Source organism: Bos grunniens, chromosome 15 (genome assembly GCF_055505025.1).
Source record: "Bos grunniens cultivar Pamir isolate PY7600 chromosome 15, Bosgru_T2T1.0, whole genome shotgun sequence".
NCBI lineage: Eukaryota > Metazoa > Chordata > Mammalia > Artiodactyla > Bovidae > Bos > Bos grunniens.
In genome coordinates this window covers 23,605,554-23,630,620 of record NC_141179.1, presented here as the reverse complement: position 1 = coordinate 23,630,620, position 25,067 = coordinate 23,605,554, and positions in this window count along the sequence as shown.

The following is a 25,067-nucleotide window of genomic DNA, read 5'->3' as shown; positions in this document are numbered from 1 at the left end:
GTGACCTTGGCCAGGCCACGCACCAAGGTCCAAGGGCTGAGGCTGAAGGCTGACTTGGCAACACTCCTAGCAGCTGGGAGATAAGTCCTTTGGTACCAATGGAAGGCCTGGGTGATACATCCCAGGTCCACACAGAGAGCGTGTCTGGGCGCATCCTGAGTGTGTTAATGTGTGCCTCTCAGGATGTGTGTGTACCCTGTGTGTGCGCCTCTGTATCTATCAGTGCATCGGTACGTAGTATGAGCCTCTCTTGGATCAGGGACTGTGACAGCTCTACGAGGGGCTTGGAGTTAAGCCTTGCCCTCTGCCACATGATCATCCACACTGTTTTAATGCCCCCCTTTCTTCCTATCTCCTGTCCAGTTCAGGGCAATTAGTGAAAAGTTGTGGAATATAGGATTCAGAGTCGGGGGAGTGGGTGTCTGTGGACCCTCTCCCAAGAATCCATTTCTGTTCTCACTTACTGAGAGGGGGTGAGTGTGGACTGTCCTGTGAGGTTCCCCTGTGCAAATCAGAAAAATGTTATCCTACTAGCAGACCTCATGAGAAGGCAAAGCCAGGCAATAAATTAGACAGAGTCAGCTCCCATTGGGCCTCTCTACTGGGCACCCTCAAACTTGTCTTATCTGGATTGTATTTCCTGACCCACAAAAGTTAGAAAGGGACCAAGTCTCTCCAAGGAAATATTTTTGATCTCCAAGACCTGACCCTCCTATCTCATTGTTGTCAGAAATTAGGATAACAGTGCCTGCCATGGGGCCAGGCTCCTGGGGCAGACTCCTGCCCAAAGACCCCTGGAAGTCCTGACTCTCCAAATTCAGGGCACAGGAGGACCTAAGGATAGTTGTGGAGAGAGCCGATGCAAGTAAGAACAGAGCATCTCCTGAGGTCAGCGCCCACATCTGTCTCCCTCATTAAAGGACACGCGCTCAGCACTGGGTTTGCACATAGCACATCCAGTGACCAAATGGACGTGGGAAGAGAGGTCGGCAGGGACGAGGGTCCACAGCCTAACTTTGTAGAGATGAGAAAACCAGGTCACTGAATGCCCTGGACTTTCTGACGTTAGATCTAAGGCAGATTCTGTCAGTGGTTCATCCCAACTTTGTAACTTATGCTTCACCAAATGCTTTCTCAAAGAGCCTGTGACTCACTGTCATAGAAATAACAACTTTCTCTTTCAAAGGTTTATACTCTCATGTTATTTTCCACATGTAATTATTGGCTATGGCAGACTAACCCTACTGGGAACAGCACAGGGCAGAGTGATGGGAGGCTTCGTGTCCTTGAATTCTTGAGTGCTGGTGCTGTAGGAACCTTGAGATCATCTCACCCAGTGCCCGCAGCTCACAGCCCAGAGCAGAATTCTGCCCATCACCTTGTTTGATTCAATCCGCAAGATGAACACTGAGGACGTGCCTATATAGGGCATGCCCTCTCCTGTTTATCTCCTGCTGCCAGGCTACTGCACTCTAGCACTTCCTGAAGCTCTTGGGGCACAGTGACTTGCCAAAGATGCCTCAGCCGCTCATTACAGGATCAGGACCAAGGTCCCAGGCTTCTATGGCAGAGCAGTGCGTTCTTAGCCCTGGGAGTCTCTGGTTCTCTCTTTTTAAGGATTGGCAACTTTTCATGTATTCCTGTTAGAACATAAAAAATATTTAATAACTACTACTATCTACTATTTGTTTTTTTTTCTATTTTTAATTTAAATATGTATATTTTTAATTTTTACAATGTTGTGCTGGTTTCTGCCATACAACAATGCAAATCAGCCATAATTATACATACGTTACCTCCCTCTCCAGTCTCCCTCCCCTCCTCCATCCCATCCCCCCAGGTCATCACAGAGAGCCAGCCTGGACTCCCTGTGCTGCACCGCAACTTCTCACCAGCTATTCATCTTACACCTGATAGTGTGTATATGTTGATGCTACTCCCTGCATTCGTCCCACTCTCTCCCTCCCCTACTGTGTTCGCAAGTCCGTTTTCTACATCTGCCTCTCCATTCCTTTCCTGAAAATAGGTTCATCAATATAATTTTTCTAGATTCCTTAGGAGATATGAAGGCACACAATGAACTTACTTGTTATTTTCATGAAGTAATGACCTGCACAAGGCCCCCACACTCCTTTACACACGCATGTGCATACATACACAGGCACATACATGCACACGCACACACATTCTTGCGTGTACACGTGTGCTAGACTCCCGAGAGCATCCCAGTCTTTTTTGTTTTTTGGCTTCGCAGGTCTTCTTTGCTGAGCAGGCTTTCTCTAGTTGCTGCGGGCGGAGGCTACTCTTCATTGCAGCGCACGAGCTTCTCATTGCAGTGGCTTCACAGGCCCAGTGGTTGAGGCACACGGGCTTAGTTGCCTCTCGGCATGTAGGATCTTCCCGGATCAGGGATCAAACCCTTGTCTATTGCATTGGAGGTGGACTCTTCACCACTGAGCCACCAGGGAAGCCCCAGTCATTTTTCATTATCATTTTGGATTCTACCTAACTCAATGCCTGGCGTGTTGATGTATCTCAATCAATGCTTATTGAATGAAAGAATGATGAATATTAATGGATGTTTACCATTCCAGATCCCTGTGGTCTTCACCATAACCTTGATTCAGAGTCCCAATTGGACAAATTGGGGAGGAGATAGAAGAAACGGAAACATATGTCAGTACTACACCAGGCACTTGAATGTGTACCATCTCAGCTAACCTCATTTTAAAATGAAAAAATCCCAAGTGAACAGACGTCACCCCTCAAAGGAGTGACTGCACCCTCCCGGTGCCCACACAGAAGGGCTTCAAGTACAGCCAGCTTACACTTCTGCATCAATTTCTGCTTCTGCTTATCCCCAGAAGATCTGAAAAAGAAAACAACATCAGAGCTTGTGAAGACCAAAAGCTCAGAATCCTCAGCTTGCCGCCTTCCCCCTTTGTGAGACAGAGAAGCAGGAGAATATTAAGAGGAGTGAGAGCAGGAAGCTAAAAATATCTTCAAAGCTTATGTAAATTCCTCACACAGAGAGGCCTGGCCTTTGGGCTCCAGCTGCTCCCAGGACTGACTTAGATGCCCTTGACATGGAGAACCAGACATTCTTAGAACCTGCCCACCATTTGTAACCTTTAAAATATCTGGCTAATTGTGTTCCATGTTCTTTAAATTTATCACTCTTGGGAGTTGAGCAACAGTATGCTAATGAGACCATTGATGAGCTCCAGACACCCCTCCTTCCCCAGCCTCTGGGGAGAACTGTGCGAGGTCAGAGACATCCATCCTTGGAAGAACAGGCGCCTTTGAGAGGGGCTGTACCCCTAACCATTAGCATGTTAATGGGCAGGGAATCAAAAGATCACTCAATTGGCACCCAATGAAGGCATCATTTCAATCAATAGCACAGCTCATAAAAGTCTTCAGCCCCTGACCCTGCATAAAAACAATTCCTAATTGAGAATTAAACAAACTTTTATCTGAAGCAATCCTGCACTTCAGCCTTTAAAATAATGCCAAGTTCAGAAGCACATTTGGCTTCATGATTCAGTCTGGCTGGCATGTACACATTTAATGGGTATTTTTCCCTCACAACTGACACTTTGCCTTTCTGGTTCACATAGGAAAATGAGACGGGTGTCACCTCCCTAAAGGTCACAGCTCTAAGTGACTTTGGGAAGGAAGGGAGCTCTAAATGAGCAAATGTTAACCTTAGGTGACCTAAGCAGGGCTGGTCCTGGTTTCCTGTTTGATATCCAACACCTGGGCTTCCCTGGTGGCTCAGTGATAAAGAATCTGCCAGCAATGCAGGAGCCACAGGAGATGCGGGTTCGATCCCTGGGTCAGAAAGATCCCCTGGAGGAGGGCATGGCAACCTACTACAGTATTCTTGCCTGGAGAATCCCTTGGACAGAGGAGCCTGATGGGCTACAGTCCATAGGGTCTCAAAGACTGGGACATGACTGAAGCGACTTAGCACGCACACACCCAACCAACCCCTGTTAAGTGTAATTCAGCTCTTAGGTACTCAGAGATCCAGCTGCCAGACAGGAGACAAGTAACTTTTAATGCACTCATGACATCGTCTTCCTGACTTCAGAGGCCTGGCCATGAACCAGATGTCCAATTACCCTCAGAAAGAGCAGCTCAATATCAACTGCACTAAATTCAAGTCATATTCAGCAGAGGCTATTCAGCATCCAGATGGACATGAGTGAATATCACCATTCAACAGGGCAATTCATTACATTACTTGCAAAGTCCTTCTCTTGCTAGCTCATCCCGGTCAGCCCAGGCATACTGGGTCCTGGCCAGAATCAAGTTTAGCCTGACTATTAAAGTAAAAGCAGGAACTCAAACTTTCCAAGTCAACATCATCTCATCCTTCCATTAGATAGTTAGAATGCTTGAAATTTCTGTTGAAAATCCAGTCAAGCTGACGAACAAATACAAAATGGTTTCTTTAGAGCAATTTTGGTTCTGCCTATGAATGCTGGAGGAGCCTTCTGTTACCTTGCAGAGCTGGGTTGACCCCCCCGGAGGAGACGACATGGGTTTGACTCTCTAACACTCACGACATGGGTTTGACTCTCTAATGCTCACAACTAAACATCCCTTTTGCCTTCTCTTCATCTGGTAGTTCAGTTGTGCGGGGCTCTTCTTCGCTGGTCCCTGCAAGCATTTGCAACTGCAATGCTCACCTCAGTGTCTCTGCGAAGTATGCAGCTGGCATGCTGGGAAGGGCTGTCCAAGGGCTATATCAGCCCTGGCTTCCTACATTCAGACATTGAAGATCTGTTGCCTACTGGATGAATTTCAGTTCAGTTCAGTCACTCAGTCGTGTCCGACTCTTTGCGACCCCATGAATCGCAGCACACCAGGCCTCCCTGTCCATCACCAACTCCCGGAGTCCACCCAGACTCACGACCATCGAGTCAGTGATGCCATCCCGCCATCTCATCCTCTGTCGTCCCCTTCTCCTCCTGCCCCCAATCCCTCCAAGCATCAGTCTTTCCCAATGACTCAACTCTTCGCATGAGGTGGCCAAAGTACTGGAGTTTCAGCTTTAGCATCAGTCCTTCCAAAGCAACCCCAGAGCTGATCTCCTTCAGAATGGACTGGTTGGATCTCCTTGCAGTCCAAGGGACTCTCAAGAGTCTTCTCCAACACAGTTCAAAAGCATCAATTCTTCAGCACTCAGCCTTCTTCACAGTCCAACTCTCACATCCATACATGACTACTGGAAAAACCATAGCCTTTCCTAGATGGACCTTTGTTAGCAAAGTAATGTCTCTGCTTTTGAATATGCTGTCTAGGTTGGTCATAACTTTCCTTCCAAGGAGTAAGCATCTTTTAATTTCATGGCTGCAGTCACTATTTGCAGTGATTTTGGAGCCCCCCAAAATAAACTCTGACACTGTTTCCACTGTTTCCCCATCTATTTCCCATGAAGTGATGGGACTGAATGCCATGATCTTCGTTTTCTGAATGCTGAGCTTTAAGCCAACTTTTTCACTCTCCACTTTCACTTTCATCAAGCGGCTTTTTAGTTCTTCTTCACTTTCTGCCATAAGGGTGGTGTCATCTGCATATCTGAGGTTATTGATATTTCTCCCGGCAATCTTGATTCCAGCTTGTGTTTCTTCCAGTCCAGCGTTTCTCATGATGTACTCCGCATATAAGTTAAATAAGCAGGGTGAAAATATACAGCCTTGACGTACTCCTTTTCCTATTTGGAACCAGTCTGTTGTTCTGTGTCCAGTTCTAACTGTTGCTTCCTGACCTGCATACAAATTTCTCAAGAGGCAGATCAGGTGGTCTGGTATTCCCATCTCTTTCAGAATTTTCCACAGTTTATTGTGATCCACACAGTCAAAGGCTTTGGCATAGTCAATAAAACAAAAATAGATGTTTTTCTGGAACTCTCTTGCTTTTTCCATGATCCAGCAGATGTTGGCAATTTAATCTCTGGTTCCCCTGCCTTTTCTGAAACCAGCTTGAATATCAGGAAGTTCATGGTTCACATATTGCTGAAGCCTGGCTTGGAGAATTTTGAGCATTACTTTATTAGCGTGGGAGATGAATGCAATTGTGTGGTAGTTTGAGCATTTTTGGCATTGCCTGTCTTTGGGACTGGAATAAAAACTGACCTTTTCCAGTCCTGTGGCCACTGCTGAGTTTTTCAAATTTGCTGGCATATTGAGTGCAGCACTTTCACAGCATCATCTTTCAGGATTTGAAATAGCTCAACTGGAATTCCATCACCTCCACTAGCTTTGTTCGTAGTGATGCTTTCTAAGGCCCACTTGACTTCACATTCCAGGATGTCTGGCTCCCGGTCAGTGATCACACCATCGTGATTATCTGGGTCGTGAAGATCTTTTTTGTATAGTTCTTCTGTGTATTCTTGCCATCTCTTCTTAATATCTTCTGCTTCTGTTAGGTCCATACCATTTCTGTCCTTTATCGAGCCCATCTTTGCATGAAATGTTCCCTTGGTATCTCTAATTTTCTTGAAGAGATCTCTAGTCTTTCCCATTCTGTTGTTTTCCTCTATTTCTTTGCATTGATCGCTGAAGAAGGCTTTCTTATCTCTTCTTGCTATTCTTTGGAACTCTGCATTCAGATGCTTATATCTTTCCTTTTCTCCTTTGCTTTTTGCTTCTCTTCTTTTCACAGCTATTTGTAAGGCCTCCCCAGACAGCCATTTTGCTTTTTTGCATTTCTTTTCCACGGGGATGGTCTTGATCCCTGTCTCCTGTACAATGTCATGAACCTCAGTCCATAGTTCACTCTATCTATCAGATCTAGGCCCTTAAATCTATTCCTCACTTCCACTGTATAATCATAAAGGATTTGATTTAGGTCGTACCTGAATGGTATAGTGGTTTTCCCTATTTTCTTCAATTTAAGTCTGAATTTGGCAATAAGGAGTTCATGGTCTGAGCCACAGTCAGCTCCTGGTCTTGTTTTTGCTGACTGTATAGAGCTTCTCCATCTTTGGCTGCAAAGAATATAATCAATCTGATTTCGGTGTTGACTATCTGGTGATGTCCATGTATAGAGTCTTCTCTTGTGTTGTTGGAAGAGGGTGTTTACTATGACCAGTGCATTTTCTTGGCAAAACTCTATTAGTCTTTGCCCTGCTTCATTCTGTATTCCAAGGCCAAATTTGCCTGTTACTCCAGGTGTTTCTTGACTTCCTACTTTTGCATTCCAGTCCCCTATAATGAAAAGGACATCTTTTTTGGGTGTTAGTTCTAGAAGGTCTTGTAGGTCTTCATAGAACCTTTCAACTTCAGCTTCTTCAGCGTTACTGGTTGGGGCATAGACTTGGATTACTGTGATATTGAATGGTTTGTCTTGGAAAAGAACAGAGATCATTCTGTCGTTTTTGAGATTGTATCCAAGTACTGCATTTTGGACTCTCTTGTTGACCATGATGGCTACTCCATTTCTTCTGAGGGATTCCTGCCCGCAGTAGTAGATATAATGGTCATCTGAGTTAAATTCACCCATTCCAGTCCATTTCAGTTCGCTGATTCCTAGAATGTCGACATTCACTCTTGCCATCTCTTGTTTGACCACTTCCAATTTGCCATGATTCATGGACCTGACATTCCAGGTTCCTATGCAATATTGCTCTTTACAGCATCGGACCTTGCTTCTATCACGAGTCACATCCGCAGCTGGGTATTGTTTTTGCTTTGGCTCCATCCCTTCATTCTTTCTGGAGTTATTTCTCCACTGATCTCCAGTAGCATATTGGGCACCTACTGACCTGGGGAGTTCCTCTTTCAGTATCCTATCATTTTGCCTTTTCATACTGTTCATGGGGTTCTCAAGGCAAGAATACTGAAGTGGTTTGCCATTCCCTTCTCCAGTGGGCCACATTCTGTCAGACTTCTCCACCATGACCCGCCCAACTTGGGTGGCCCCATGGACATGGCTTAGTTTCATTGAGTTAGACAAGGCTGTGATCCTAGTGTGATTAGATTGACTAGTTTTCTGTGAGTATGGTTTCAGTGTGTCTGCCCTCTGATGCCCTCTTGCAACACCTACCATCTTATTTGGGTTTCTCTTAACTTGGGCATGGGGTATCTCTTCACGGCTGCTCCAGCAAAGCACAGCCGCAGCTCCTTACCTTGGACGAGGGCTATCTTCTCACCACCGCCCTTCCTGACCTTCAACGTGGGATAGCTCCTCTAGGCCCTCCTGCGCCCGCGCAGCCACAGCTCCTTGGATGTGGGGTTGCTCCTCACGGCCCTGGCCTCAGGCGGGGGCGTGGGGTAGCTCCTCCTGGCCGCCGCCCCCTGACCTCGGACGCGGGGTAGCTCCTCTCTGCCGTTCCTGCGCCGGATGAATTTAGCTACAGATAAATGAGAGGGTCTCCATCACCCCCCCCACCCACCCCCCACCCACCCCCGCCTCTCTCTGTCTTTCACATACACACACACACACACACACACACACACACACGCTTTACTTCCGGGTGGCCACAGTCCCCACCAAGTCTTCTTGCCACATATACATTTGGTTTCACTCATTTACCTTATCTCTCCGGACATCGACAAAGTTTGCATTTGTAAGAGCCTACCAGAGTACACATTTTAACCCATTAATTTTCACCCCAAAACATGTATATTGCAGGTAGTTCCTTCAGGGCACACGCTAGGATTACAGCTAGTACACAAATTAATAGCAACATCAGGCCATGGGATTTCTCCCTCTAGCTCAAAGGTGTAGGTAGAGTTGGATAGGGGGGATTCTAGGGTGAGATACAACTCTTACCTTTCTGCCATCCTTTTCTGGCAATATCAACAGTCCCTGGATGCTTGATTCAGCTCTGCATGGTCCCCTCAGGCTGCATGACAGAATATCACGCATCAGATGGCTTAAACTGTAGGAAACTATTTCTCATAGTTCTGGAGGCCACAAGTCCAAGCAAGCTTGAGCTGCCAGAGTTGGTTTCTAAGGAGGGTTTCCTTCCTGGCCAGCAGGCCACCAACTTCATGCTGTATAACCACTGGGCCTTTTCTCTGGTGGAGAGAGAGGAAGTTTTATTGGGTTAGGATTTTCCTCATGATCTTATTTAAACTTAATTGTCTCTTTAAAGGCACTATCTCTAAATGCCGTCACCATGGAGATTAGGGCTTCAACATAAGAATTTGTGGGGGACACAATGAAGTTCATGAACAGGACTGACTAGAAAGCCCATGTGCAATGGTTTCTGTTGTGCCAACAGCAAGGATGGTAAATACGTAAATATTGATTATACTGATTAATTTAATTTGTGTCCGTTAATATGTTTACATTAATAATATGTATGGGATTCGTTTCTATTAATTCCTCTAGGGCAGACATTGCTATTCAATAATGATACTCTTTCCTATTGGGCCAAGGTGGGGCCTCAGAAATCTCAACATAATGTTGAGGCAGCAACTACCAACCAACTGAATTTGATACAGGAGATGCAACGCAGTTGACACTCGTACTTCATAGCCCAGCCTTCTCCACCTTGGGGAAGGAACTGGAAACTAGATGAAAATCCAGGAGTGGCTGGCACACATCTGTGTTTTGGAGCTGCGGCTTCCCACGGGTCTTTCCTTCTGATCAGAACACCCGGCCTACGGGGACTTGTTGACTGACAAAGTCTACCTGGAAACTCTCTTTCCTTGATTCTGTATCAAGCAACTCATCCTCTCACAGCTTGTCCTCTTTTCCTGCAGAGCTGTGAGAAGCCCCAGCCATAGCTAATGCCTGGAGTCATCAAACTTGCTTCCTGAGCTGGGGAGGGGCTATTGTCTCAGAAGTTGTTTTTTCTCAGCAGCCACTTAAACACAGTTTGAAAATGCATTTTCTCTACTTTTCTTGGAATTGTATTCTTATCCACTAATCTATGCTGTTCTCACTGAGCTACAGTCCCTGGAGCTAAACATCCCCATCTTCTGTCAGTTGCCTAGCCTTTCTGTATAAGAGGTGAAGGAGTGGATTTGTAAGGGGTAAATAATACCACATTGAATGGAAATGGCTTCACAAAAATAGGATCTAACATTATGAGCTTAGTTTCAACCACAGAACAATATAAAGAATGATATGCGGTTTTTACAAGGTGGGTTTTGAAGATGTTTTTTGTATCACTATTCTTTGAGTTTCTTCTTGAATTAGATACTAGGGAAGCAGATTGTTCTGATAAATGGGGCAATGTGCTTCCCTACCACATAATTCAAGGAGGAACTCCAGGAGTATAAAAACTCACCATGCTTTCCTCCTTTCCTTGGCTGCCAGTAAATGCACATCTTTTTTGTGCAGTGGTCACTATTATTATTAGCTGGAGGTTTCTGATAAATTATTTTCTCCTTTCATTACTGGACCCTCTTGCTCATCCTTAATATGAATGTATCTTCTACATGAGCTGTTTTTTCCTCTTAGGAAGTGAATGGGATACAGTTATTAAATTATACATCAGTAGCTCAATCAGGGACATGTCACCAGGATACTGGGGTTTGACCCGAATTCAACCCACTAGTCATCTATTGATCCCTATTACCAGCTGGTCACCAAGCCCTCCCTACATGTTCTCCAGAAGCCATATTGAATCTTTTGAAATGATGAAAAGGTTTAAAGATGGACAAAGGTTGGTCAATAGTTGTCATACACTATTTCAGCACAATAACAAATCTCAAGCCCTCAAATTTATATAACTTAAAACTTGAGAACACCCATGATCTCAACTCCTCCTTCAGTTTCAACCAGATCCATATTTCCAATTATGTCTCAGACAATTCTTTTTGAATATCCCAAAGGCATCACACACCTCATAGGCACAACTGAACTCTATCTTCCTACCCTTTCTTCCTACAGATTTATTTCCTCCATTATAGTCTTGGTTTCAGTCAATTGTATCACTGTTCACTGAGCTTCCTAAGCTAGAAGCCTTGAAGATTTTGTTCCTCACATTCAATCAGACTCCAAATGCTTGACAATAAGCTTTTGAACCTTACCCCTTCCCTGAAGCCCCACTGTTACTGTCTCAGAATAAGACCTGCTTTTCTCTATCCTATACTATTTCAACAACTTCCTAAGCATTCTTTCTGCCATCTGGTCTTATCTTTTACCCTTATACTGCCATCAGCATCCTCTTCCTGATCATTTTCTCCATAAGAACATTTATTGGCCTCTCAGTGCCTATAACATAAGCACCATATTCCATAAAGAAGTGTGCAAAGTCCATTGCAATCTAGCTCCAAGCTTCTCCAGCCTCACCTCTCACTTTGCATTAAGATTCCTATGCTCCAGTCCTACCAATTTCCTCATCCTTTTTAAACAAGCTAAGCCCTTTCATGACTGTGTCCTCTTGCATTTGTAGTTTCTTCTGCCAAGAATGCTGTTTACATAGCCTACCTTTCTACCTGGAAGTTAACTTTTATTTTTCATGAATTAACTCAATTATCAACAATACTCTAGATACCTACCCTACAATTAGATCTTTCTTGACCTTTCTACCTCCCTTAGTTGCTTTTTAAAGAGTCTTCCCTAGAAACTACCCAGGCATATTTCAATTATTTGTTAACAGGCTTCTCTTTGGCTCTCACTCTGAGCTAATTCAGGTCAAGAACCGCATTTTTCATAGCTCTAGTTTCAAGTGCCGTAAAGCACAATGTTGATGCTCATTAAATGCTAATAAAGCAAGCACAGAAATCTGAAAGCATAGTAGGTGACAAATAATCTTTTATTATGAGATAATAAAGGATCTCCACTGAACTGTTTTATTAATGCAGGATTCTTTACTCAATGGCCATAGACTCCTTGAGCTATAGAGTAATAAAGAGAAAAGTTGAGGCTATTCTAGCTTATGTTATCTTAGCGACTTTGAGACAACATGATGACTTCTACTTTTTACCATTTCTTTTCAGTATTCCTCCTCTGCCTTCACCATAGCAACCCCATCTTATGATAAGCATATAAGAAGATGGATGAGAGAGAAGCCCAGTTGTGCAATTTTTGTGCCCAATTTGGAGTAGGCATCAGTTTTATCCAATGATAGTGTCTTCTTGTGAGCTTTTTGCATATGGTGGTAAACCTCTCTTGCCCACAAGCACTGAAATTGTTATATTTGGGTTGGCCAAAAACTTCGTTCTGTTTTTTTCCATAGGATCTTATAGAAAAATTCAAATGAACTTTTTGGAGATTCCAGAAGACAGAACTTTTCCAAAAGTGGCTGCAGGAGTGCTTCCCATCTCAGTTGCTCTTCTATAGCAGGACCTGGCCTTATTGCCTTCAAGACCTCCTCATTCTCTTCTCCTTGAACCTGATCAGACCTGTGATTGCTTTTCTCAATAGGTATGAAATAGCCTTGAGGAGTTATTGAGAAAAAGTTCAGAACTGGGGAAAAAAAATATGACCTTTGTTATGGAGTGGTAGGAAGTTTAGCAAAACTGTTTTATGTAATGCAATTATTTTGCAGTGACATGAAAAAACAAAAATAAACCTAATGAACTAGTAGGTGTGGTCAAAGGGATTTCCAAGCAAAATGCTAAAGTACCAACTGAGTTATTTTAGACATGTAAAAGGAAATGGGCTTCCCTGATGGTTCAGTGATAAAGAATCCATCTGCAATGCAGGAGATGCAGGAAATGTGGGTTCCACCCCTGGGTCAGGAAGAACCCCTGAGGAAGGAAATGGCAACCCACTCCAATACTCTTGCTTGGGAAAATCCAATGGATAACCCTAGAGGGCTACAGTCCATGAGGTTGCAAAGAGTTGGACACCACTGAGCACACATGCACACAAAAGGAAACCCTCAATGTTAAAGAAACTTTAAAGGAAATATGAAAGATCCAGGACTTGATCAATTTGAAAATAAAACTAATTATCATATCCATTCTCTCAGAGCAGATAATGCTCAAACACAAAAATGGCCTCAGGCTGAAGATCAAATCCAGGGTGCTAAGATGAAAACATCTCAGGATAAATACGAAACCAAGGTTGTGACTATAAAACTCTTTTCTAGGATCTTAGATCAAAACCAATGTGTCATGGAAGTTCAAATAGACTAAAGTACTTCTAAGTATCTTAAGGGCATTCCTTGCAAATTCTTCTCTGTTCAACAAATCTAAGTCTCTTACACAGCCTAAGAGACATCCCAAGGAAGAAAAAGGGCTCATCTCAAAAGAGATCTGTGTATCTTTTATTTTTCCTCTTTTTGAATGAGAGGACAATAGTGATTATCCTTGTCTCACCTGGATGTGGTGGGAAAGGGTGGATAACTTGTGCCTTTAGTTCATAGATTTTAGAAAAAGAAGAACTATACTCAATTGCTCCAGAGATGCCCCATTGTCACCTGGACTTAATTAAGTTGACAAGCTCTTAGACTTTTTAATTGACACCACAATGGGATGAAACTTTGCAAGTCTTGGGGGAAGGGGTGACTGAATGCATGTGAAAGTGGATGTGAATTTTGTGACCAAAGGCAGATATGGCAGATTTTGTTTTCCGAAGATGACCACAAACGTATCTCATACCTCACATGTACTTCTGTGATGTGACCTTGCTAATGCTCTCTTAAGAGATGGAGCCTAATTCCCTCCTTTGGATTTAGGTGGGCTTGTGACTGTTTTAGCCAATAGAGTAAAATAGAAATAATGATGTGTGTTTTCCAAGACTAGATCATTAAAGACAATACAGTTTTGACCTTGTTCTCTGGGACACAATGTTAGAAGTCCAACTACCTGAGGCCGCTGTGAGAGAGCCCAGGCCACAGGGAGAGACCACGTGTAGATATTTTGATTGACAGCCCCAACAAGCTTACAGATGACAGCCAATATCAACTGCTAACTGTGTAAGTGAAGATGTTTCCAGTGACTTCAGCTCCCAGTCCTTAAGCCACATCTAGCCATAGAGACTTCCAAGTCCAGGTGCTGGACATTAAGAATGGTAGATAAGTCAAGTCCACAATGCTCTGCAGGAATTCCCAACTCACGTAATTAATAAATATAATTCTAAATGTTAAGGCATTTAGCTTTCAAGTAATATGTTACACAAACAATAGAAACTGGAACATATGGACATGGGCAGTCCCAAAATTTTGTCACTTACAATGTTGCTTAAATATACCCCTTTCCCAGCATCAATAGAACAGAAAAACTGAAAAGGTATATAAACTCCTGACATGAACGAAAAGAAAGGAAATGATTAAATTCTGTAAAAGAATGAGAATGTGGATTATTATTTCTGGATATATATGTATTTATTAGATAAGGAAAATTAGGAAACAGTAAGCTATCCAGAGAGCTAAGAAGAATGAAATATTAATTGACACAGAGTTGACTCCTGAATGCTGGCATCTTGGGTGGTATAATTTTCCTTTAGAGTTTTAGTAGTTTTCCCCAAATTAAAAACTGTCAGAAGAATTTCCACTTCTGGCAAAGATGGAGTAAGAAACACCAGAATTAGCAAAATTAATTCTATACTAATTAAGTCTACAGCTCTGGTGCTGCCTAATAAATCTTAAAAACAAAACTAAAAAGGATCAAAGTATTTCCAACTGAAATTCATCCCAGAAAAAGATCAAATATATTTTTTTAGAATGCATAAATAAACATCCAGCCAGCAATCAACAAGGTACAATTCACAATGTCTGGCATCCAACCAAAAACTAATAGACATTAGAAGAAGTAGGAAAATATGACCCATAATGAGGAAAAAGATCAATCAATTGAAACCAACCCAGAATAGACACAGATGTTAGAATAGCAGAAAAAGACATTAAAACAGTTCTTATAATTTATTTCCATATGTTCAGAAAGTTAAGTAGAGACATGAGAGATATTAAATATACTCAAATAAAACTTCTGCAGATGAAAACTACAATGTCTGAAATAAAAACTGTAGTAGACAGAATTAATGGTGTGTTATAAATTGTGGAAGAAAAGATTAGTAAACACAAAGACATAGAAATAGACACTACTCCAAATTAAACACATAGAGAAAAAATAATTTTCTAAAATGAGCTTGAGACAATTTCAAGTAGTCTACTGTGCATTTAATTGTAGCCCCTGAAGGAGAGAGAAGGAAGAAAAATAATACTTGGAAAAACAATAGCTAAATTTTTTTCCCAACGACGGAAGTGACTTAGCAGCAGCAGCAGCAGTACAAGAGCATAATAAACTCCAAGCACAGCAAACATGAAAACATGTACATAAAGGAAAACTGTGCTCAAATTGTTCAAAATCAATGCTAAAGGGAAGGTTTTTAAAGCAACCTGGAGGTGAGGGTTGGGAAATATCTTACAGACAAGACAAAATATTTTTCATCATCATCAAAAAAAGTGAGAAGACAGTGAAGTAACATCTTTAAAATAGTGAAAGAAAAAAAAAAGCCACCACCTAGAATTCTATACCCAGTGAAACTACCTTTCAAAACAAAGTTAAAAAATACTTTTTCAGACTTACAAAGCTAGAAGAATGTATCATCAGCAGACTCAGACTCCAGGAAACATTAAAGAAAGTCTGTCAAACAAAAGGAATATACTACCAGATGGAAATCTTGATCCATAAAAAGGAAAAAAAAAAATACTGGAAATGATAACTACATAAGTAAATATAATGATTTCTTTCTAACTATTTAAATCTGTTTGGAAGATAATTGACTATTTAAATCAAAGTCATAAGAATGTTTTAAAATTTATAACATGTATAAAAGTGAAATGTATGATAAAATTTGCCCAAAGAATGGAAGAGGAGAAATGTAAGTACCATAGAACAATGTGAGTTTGAACTGGGAAGGACTACTTGTATGTGAATTCCTTTTCAATAGTACAGGACTACATGATCCAAGCTTGGTTAATTTCACAGATATGGAACCCTGGATATGGAAGAATTATAGATATGAAGGAACTGCATACACAGAGGCCGAAATATAAATTATACATGTATTTTTCACTGTCTATAAGGTTGGTTCCCTACCCCCACATTGTTCAAAGGTCAAATGTATACTACTTTAAAGTTCTTGTTCTATAAGTGTTTTGTTTTATAAAGTCACTTGAAGATAGGTAAACTGTGATTAACCAAAGGTACATATTAAAAAATCTAAGGCAAGCACTAAAATAACAAAACAATAATGACTAATGGCTAATAAGCAAAAAAAAAAAAAAAGATATGTTGCCTGGAAGAAACACATTTTGAGTACACAAACAACACAGAATGCTTAAAAGTAAAGGCATAAAAAAAAACCACTAATCAGCACTAATTATCAATGTTTTGCACTAATCAAAGGAAAGTTGTTGTCGTTATATCAGTATTAGAAAAAGTAAACATCAGAGCAAAGATATTAACAAGGGTGAAGAAGGTCACTGTGTAATATTAAAAGGATCAGTTCATGGGGAGGATATAATGATCTTAAGTGCTTATCCACATAATAATAGAATTTCAAAATATATGAAGCAAAAACTGATAGAACTGCAAGGACCAATAAACCAATCAATAGCTGTAATCAGAGGTTTTAATATCAACCTTTCGATAAAGCAAGCAAGATCATAGAAGATTTCAACAGCAAAATCAACTAATTTGACCTAATTGATATTTATCAGATCAGATCAGTCGCTCAGTCGTGTCCGACTCCTTGCGACCCCATAAATTGCAGCACACCAGGCCTCCCTCTCCATCACCAACTCCCGGAGTTCACTGAGACTCACATCCATCGAGTCAGTGATGCTATCCAGCCATCTCATCCTCTGTCGTCTCCTTCTCCTCTTGTATTTATAGAACACTGCATTCAACAAGAGAAGAATACACATTCTCTTCAAATGAATACATAAAATGTACCAAAAATGGACCATAATCTGGGTCGTTAAACAAGTCTCAATAAACTTAAAATTCAAAAGGATTCAAATCATACAAAGTATGTTATTGGGCCATAATATAATTAAATTTGAAATCAATTACAGAAAGATCTCTGGGAAAATTCCCAAATATTTGAAAACTATATTTAAATATATACTGAATCAAAAATGAAAATATAAAATTATTTTGAACTGAATGGAAAAGATACACAACTTACTAAAATTTGTGGGACACAGCTAAAGCAGTGCTGCTGCTGCTGCTGCTAAGTCACTCAGTCGTGTCCAACTCTGTGCCACCCCATGGACGGCCGCCCGCCAGGCTCCCCCATCCTTGGGATTCTCCAGGCAAGAACACTGGAGTGGGTTGCCATTTCCTTCTCCAATGCATGGAAGTGAAGCCTTTCAGTTATGTCTGACTCCTAGTGACCCCATGGACTGCAGCCCACCAGGCTCCTCCGTCCATGGGATTTTCCAGGCAAGAGTACTGGAGTGGGGTGCCATTGCCTTCTCTGAAAGCAGTACTACTTGGGTGAAATTTATAGAACCCAGCATTAATATTATGAAGAAAGAAAGGGCTCAAGTCAAAGATGACTTCAGCTTTCATTTTAAGAATATAAAAAGAAGAGCAAATTAACCTATAATAATCAGTAAAAGAAAGTAATATCAGAATAGAAATCAATGAATGACAAAACAGGAAAACAGGGAAATAGAGAAAAATCAATAAAACCTCTAGCCAGACTGATGAGGAAACAAAAGGCAAGAACCAAATTAGTAATATCAGGAGTGAAATAAACAACATCAATACAAATTCTACAGATATGAAGAGATCAATAAGGGAATATTATGAACACCTCTATAACCAATAAATTAAACAACTTAATGTGCAAAACACAATTTTCTTGAGAGACACAAACTATTAAAGTCTCTCAAGAAGAAATGGCCTGAAAAGCCCTATATCTATTAAAGAAATTAAATTTGTAATTAAAAAAATCTCAATAAAGAAAAAACACAGACTCAGACATCTTCATCTGTAAATTATACTAAACATTTCCATTAAATAAAGGAGGAAGGAACACTTTCAGTGGTACCCTGATAAAATCAAAGATATTAGGAGAAAAGAAAACAAAGACCAATGTCTCTCATGAACTTAAATGAAAAAATTGTAAATAAGCTAGTATCCAAATCCAACAAGGTATAAAAAAGATAATATGTCATCACCAAGAGAGGTTTATCCCAGGAGTGTAAAGCTGCTTTAACATTTGAAACCATTCACCATATTAACATTTGAAATAATTCACCGTATTAGAGGGCTTCCCAGGGGGCAGTAGTGGTAAAGAATCCACTTGCCAATGCAGGAGATATAGGTAAGAAATAGCATCCTACTCCAGTATTTTTGCCTGGAAAATTCCATGAGCAGAGGAGCCTGGCGGGTTACAGTCCATGGGGCTGGAAAGAGTTGGATACGCTTGAAAGACTGAGCACATGAGCACACCATAGTAAAAAATAAAAACCCTGTATGATCATTTCAATGAAAGTGAAAGTGAAGTCGTGTCTGACTCTTTGCGACCCCATGGACTGTAGCTTACCAGGCTCTTCCATCCATGGGATTTTCCAGGCAAGAATACTGGAGTGGGTTGCCATTCCTTCTCCAGGAGATCTTCCTGATCCAGGGATTGAACCCAGGTTTCATGCATTGTAGACAGACGCTACCATCTGAGCCATCATGGAAGTCAATCATTTCAATAGATGCTCCAACTGACAAAAATCCATCATTTATCCGTGATTAAAAAGAGAAACATGTTCCCAAATAAATTCTTGAGAGTTCAGAAAAAAAATAAAGAGAAACAATTCTTAGTAAGCTGGCAATACAAGAGAGCTTCTTCAATCTATAATGACACTATGAAAAACCAACAACTAACATCATACTTAATGGTAAAAGGCTGAATGCTTACTCTCTTGAGATGAGGAACAAGGCAAGGATATTTGTTTATCATTTCTAGTCAGCACTGTACTGGAAGTTTTTGCTATTGCAATAAGTGAAGAAAAAGGAATAAAAAGCAACCAGATTGAAACAGAGAAGGTGAGAGTATCTTTCTTTTTTTTTTGTAGATGACACAATTGTCTATGTAGAAAATATAGCAGAATATGACCCCACAAAAGATATTAAAATTGATTGATATTGGTTGTTGTTTTTCGATTTCTAAGTCATGCCTGACTCTGCCACCCCATGGGCTACAGTATGCCAGGTCTTCCTGTCCTTCACCATCTCCCAGAGCTTGCTCAAACTCATGTCCATTGAGTCGGTGATGCCATCCAACCATCTCATCCTTTTCCTCCTGCCCTCAATCTTTCCCAGCATCAGGGCCATTTCCAATGAGTCAGCTCTTCGCATCAGGTGGCCAAAGTATGAGGGCTTCAACTTCAGCATCATTTCTTCCAATGAATATTCAGGATTGATTTCCTTTAGGACTGATTGGTTTGATTTCCTTGCAGTCCAAGGGACTCTCAAGAGTCTTCTCCAGCACCGTAATTCAAAACCATCAATTCTTTGGTGCTCAGCCTTCTTTATAGTCCAACTCCCATGTCCATACATAACAAATGGAAAAACCATAGCTTTGACTAGATGGACCTTTGTTGGCAGAGTGATGTCTCTGCTTTTCAATATGGTGTCTAGGTTTGTCATAACTTTTCTTCCAAGGAGCAAGTGTCTTTTAATTTCGTGGCTGCAGTCACCATCTGCAGTGATTTTGGAGACCAAGAAAATAAAATCTGTCATTGTTTTCCACTTTTTCTCCATCTATTTGTCATGAAGTGATGGGATCAGATGCCATGGTCTTAATTTTTCTTATCCAGCTTTTTCACTTTCCTCTTTCACCTTCATCAAGAGGCTCTTTAGTTCCTCTTTGCTTTCTTCCATTAGAATGGTATCATCTGCACATCTGAAGTGGTTGATATTTCTCCTGGCAATCTTAATTCCAGCTTGTGACTCATCCTGCTCAGCATTTCGCATGATGTACTCTGTATAGAAGTGAAATAAGCAGGGTAACAATATACAGCCTTGATGTCCTCCTTTCCCATTTTGAACCAGTCCGTTGATCCATTACCCTGGTTGGCTCAGCATTAAAGAAACTGCTTGCCAATGCAGGAGATGTGGGTTCAATCCCTGGGTCAGGAAGATCCTCTGGAGAAGGGAATAGCTACCCTCTCCAGTATTCTTGCCTGGAGGAATCCATGAACAGAAGAGCCTAGTGGGCTGTAGTCCATGGGGTCACAAAAGAGTTGGACACGACTTAGCGACTAAAAACAGGAAGATTATTTGCAATAGTATAAAAATTTTAAATACTTAGAAGAAAACTAATAAAAAATATGCAATACCTGCACCTTGAAAACTATAATACACTGTTGAGAGAAATTAAAACCTAACTACACAGATAGATACAGATATCAATAGATGGATACTGGTCAAACAACACATCACTGTTATATTAATTTTCCCCAAACTGACCTATAGATTCATACAATCCTGATGAAATCTAAACAAGTTGGTTCTAAAATTCTTATGGAAATGCAAAAGACCTAGAATAACTAGAACAACTTTGAAAAAGAAACAAAGTGTGGGGACTAACAGTGCCTGATTTCAAGACACGTTGGTATTAGTGGCAAGATAAATAAATCAATGAAAATGAAGAGACAACCCAGAAATAGATATGCATATATATGGACACCTGACTTTTTACAAGATACAAAGACAATTCCGTGGAGAAAAGATAGTCTTTTCAACATAAGGTACTAGAGTAGGGTATATCTATATGCCAAAAAAGGGAAAAAAAGAAAAGAAAAGGAAAGAAATTTGATCCACATTTTCTGTTTTAAAGGGCTTCCCTGGTGGCTCAGATGGTAAAGAATCTGCCTGCAATGTGGGAGACCTGGGTTCAATCCCTGGGTTGGGAAGATCCCCTGAAGAAGGGAATGGCCTCCCACTCCAGTATTCTGACCTGGAGAATTCACTCCTGGCCCACATTTTCTACGTTAAATTTGATCCATGCTTCCTATTTTTAAAAAAGTAACTCAAAAAACATCAAAGATCTTAATATAATACCTAAAATTATAGAAGGAATCACAGGTAAAAATATTTTTGACCTTAAGTTATGCAAAGATTTCTTAGACATGACATCAAAGTCATGATCTAAAGTAGAAAAAAACTGATAAATTGAACTTCATCAAAAATTTAGAATTTCTGCTTTTCAATGACACTTTTAGGGACTTCCCTGGTGGTTCAGGGGCTAAGACTCTTTGTTCCCAATGCAGGGGGCCTGGGTTCGATCCCTGGTCAGGGAACTAGATCCCATACGATGCAACTAAGATCCAGCTCAGCCAAATAAATAAATATTTTTTAAAAGCTTTAAAAAAGACACTTTTAAGGGAATAAAAGGACAAATCGTAGACTGGCAGAAAATATTTGTAAAACACATATCTAATAAAGGATTTGTATTCAGAATATATAAAGATCTCTCAAAACTAAAAAGAAAATAACTAAATAAATAAATGGCAAAAGAGTTGAATGAGCACTTCATTGAAGAACATATATAGATAGATGTTGACAATGCACATGAAAGTATGCTTCACAGAATGCAGCTTTAGAAAAATGCAAATTAAAACCCAAATGACATGTGCTAGCTACCTACGTGAGAAGGCTGATTATACCAAGCATGAGTGAAGACGTGTGGAAATGTAACATGTAAAACAACAAGGGTATTTGCTGCCATCTGTGGTTCTCCTTCAGGCCCACCCAGAGGTAGGGTGGAGAGAAATCAGTGTGGTCCAATGAGATGAACAGTGATCAGGTTGGAAAACAGTTTGGCGGTTTCTTTAAAAATTAAAGACTTCCATATGACCCAGCTGTTTCATTCCTGGGTATTACCTAATTTAAACAAAAGCGTATGTCCAATACATGTATACATATGGCTGAGTCCCTTTGCTATTCACCTGAAACAATCACAGCATTGTCAATTGGCTATTCCCCAATGCAAAAGAAATAGCTTTTAAAAAGCATATATCCAGATGCCAGTCCAGGTTCGATGCACGATACTGGATGCTGGGGGCTAGTGCACTGGGACGACCCAGAGGGATGGTATGGGGAGGGAGGAGGGAGGAGGGTTCAGGATGGGGAACACATGTATACCTGTGGCGGATTCATTTTGATATTTGGCAAAACTAATACAATTATGTAAAGTTTAAAACTAAAATAAAATTTTTAAAAAAAAAAGAAAAGAAAAAAAAAAGCATATATCCATACAAAGACTTGTAAATGAATTTTCATAGCAGTTTCATTTATAACAGTCTGGAATTGGAAATAACTCAAATATCCATCAACGTGTGGCTGAATAATCATACCCATATACCTGCACATTGGACTATTACTCAGCAATGAAAAGGAATGAGTTCTTAACACATACAATAGCATAGATACATCTGAGACTAATCATGCTGAGTGAAAGAAGACAGACAATAAAAAAGAATACAAAGGTGCACAGAAGTAAATTTTTGGGTGTAATAGATATGTCCATTATCTTGATTTGTGGCTACAATTTCACAGATACAGGTATATATCAGAAGTTATCAAATTATGCACTTTGAATATGTGCAATTTATTGTATATACATATAATATACCTCAACAAAACTGCTTTAAAATGCATAAAAACTGACAAAATATATAATTTGCCCCACTCTGTGGGCCTTAAGGGGGAAAAAAAAGGCCATCTGCAGAATAGAAACATAAGTTTCTTTTTATTAGTTGAAGGAAGAAAACAGAGAATCTTGGTCTGTGAAGCTACTGCAGGGAGCAGAGATGGTGCTCAGCGCATCAGGCATGTGGGGGTGATTAATGCTCTCCCCCTCCTCTTCTGCTCCTGTCACTCAACTTAAATGAGGGCTACAGAGTCCCCCGGGAAGAATAACTGGACCCCATCTATGTAGGTGAGGGGTCACCAGACTCGCAGTGCTCTGGGGCTTTGCCAGCAGAAGTGAGAAAGAAGATGGGCTCCATGAGAGAGAAGGCTGTCCCTGAGAGCCAGGACTCCAGGCAGGAGAGGAGCCGGTGGCTCCAGATGCACCTTGCAGCTGTTGTGGGAACCCAGCCCAGGCCGCCGCCGCGGAGCTGCGTGTGCCTCGCGGAGAAAAGGGGCAGTGTGAGGCGACTGAAAGGACGCATTCACAGAAGTCAGTCGCACGCCGGGATCCGAGCCACCCAGCTGGGACACGCTATCCATCTGAGTCACAGCACCCTCCCCACGGAGTGTGACAGCCCATGTCCTCACAGACTGCGGTGCCCCCATGGCTTTGAGAGCACTAGGGGCATCTGCTACTGCCTTCTGTGGTTCTCCTTCAGGGCCACCCCAAGGTGGAACAAAGAGAACTCAATCTGGCCCTACGAGATGGACAACCATGACCTGGGGTGTTACAGCAGTGTGAGGGTCTCAAGCAGCCCTGAGCTTCCAGCCATCAGGGCCCTCACTTGAGAAAAATGTAGAGAACTAATATCCCCCCTCTACCCTCCTCCCCCCTGCCAAATAAAGCATTATTGCTCAGGGTCACCCAAAGGTGAGCTGCTCTGAAATGGCTGTGACAGACTCACAGCTCTGCAGAGTGAAGGCCCAGGGATCTGGAATAAAATGCCATGATGTGGGTGATCAGAACATGGCCTGCCTCTCACCAGCAGGTCAGAGGGCTGGGCCGGCCAGCTTAACAGCAAGTGAGGACCGAGACCAATTCTTGATGCGCTTAAGGCAACCTCTGGAAAATTCTCAGGCACATGTAGGGGCAGGAAACTACAAATCTATCCATGCATTTTATTTTTGCTTTTACTTTTTAAAACTTGTTATTTTGTATAGCTGATTAACGTTAGGATAATTTCAGGTGAATAGAGAAGGGACTCAGCCATCTCAGCCATCAGTTCAGTTCAGTTCAGTTCAGTCGCTCAGTCGTGTCCGACTCTTTGCAACCCCATGAATCGCAGCACGCCAGGCCTCCCTGTCCATCACCAACTCCCGGAGTTCACTCAAATTCACGTCCATCGAGTTGGTGATGCCATCCCGCCATCTCATCCTCTGTCGTCCCCTTTTCCTTCTGCCCCCAATCCCTCCCAGCATCAGAGTCTTCCAATGAGTCAACTCTTCGCATGAGGTGGCCAAAGTACTGGAGTTTCAGCTTTAGCATCATTCCTTCCAAAGAACACCCAGGACTGATGATCTTTATAATGGAATTGTTGGATCTCCTTGCAGTCCAAGGGACTCCTGTATACATATATCCATTCTCCCCCAAACTCCCCTCCCATCCAGTCTGCCACATAACACTGAGTAGAGTTCCCTGTGTTATATGGTAGGTCCTTGTTGGTTATCCATTTTAACTATAGCAGCATGTACATGTCCATTCCAAACTCCCTAACTATCCCCTCCCTCAATCGTTCCTGCAGACAACCATAAATTTGTTCTCTTAAGTCTGTGAGTCTGTTTCTGCCCTGTAAATAAGTTCGTTTGTGGCATGTATTTTTAGATTCCACATATATGGGATATCACACGACATTTCTCCTTTGCTTGTATGCCTTACTTCAGTCAGTATGACAATCTCTGGGTCCATCTATGTTGTTCTCTGCCTTTGGCTAAGATCAAGCGCAGTATCTGTTCTCATCCGTGAATTTTAGATGCAAATATATGGTGACCATTAAATCTAAGTGTTAGTATCAACATGATGCATTTTTACTCATAGGCTAGGAAATAACTGAAATTAACCTAAAGAAGTATGTCAATGAACAGGACTACATTTTCCTCCTATTGTAAAGGGAAAGTTGCTCAGTCATGTCCCACTTTTTGTGACTCCATAGACTATACAGTCATGGAATTCTCCAGGCCAGAATACTGGAGTGGGTAGCCTTTCCCTTCTCCAGGGGATCTTCCCAACCCAGGGATCGAACCCAGGTATCCGCAGGCAGACTCTTCACCAGCTGAGCCACCAGTGATGTAGGGGAAAGGGATAAACAACTGTAATAACAAAGCCCTCTCAGTATGGTGGTCTCTACTCAGAGACGCATGCCTGGAGATCAGGACTGGTTCAGACTGATCCCCTGCAGTGACAATTCTGCAAAATGGTAAGAACAGACTCCAGATCCTATTATAATGCAATAACAATGAAATCAAAGTCAACAGCACTGTTTAGACAAAAGCAACAGACTA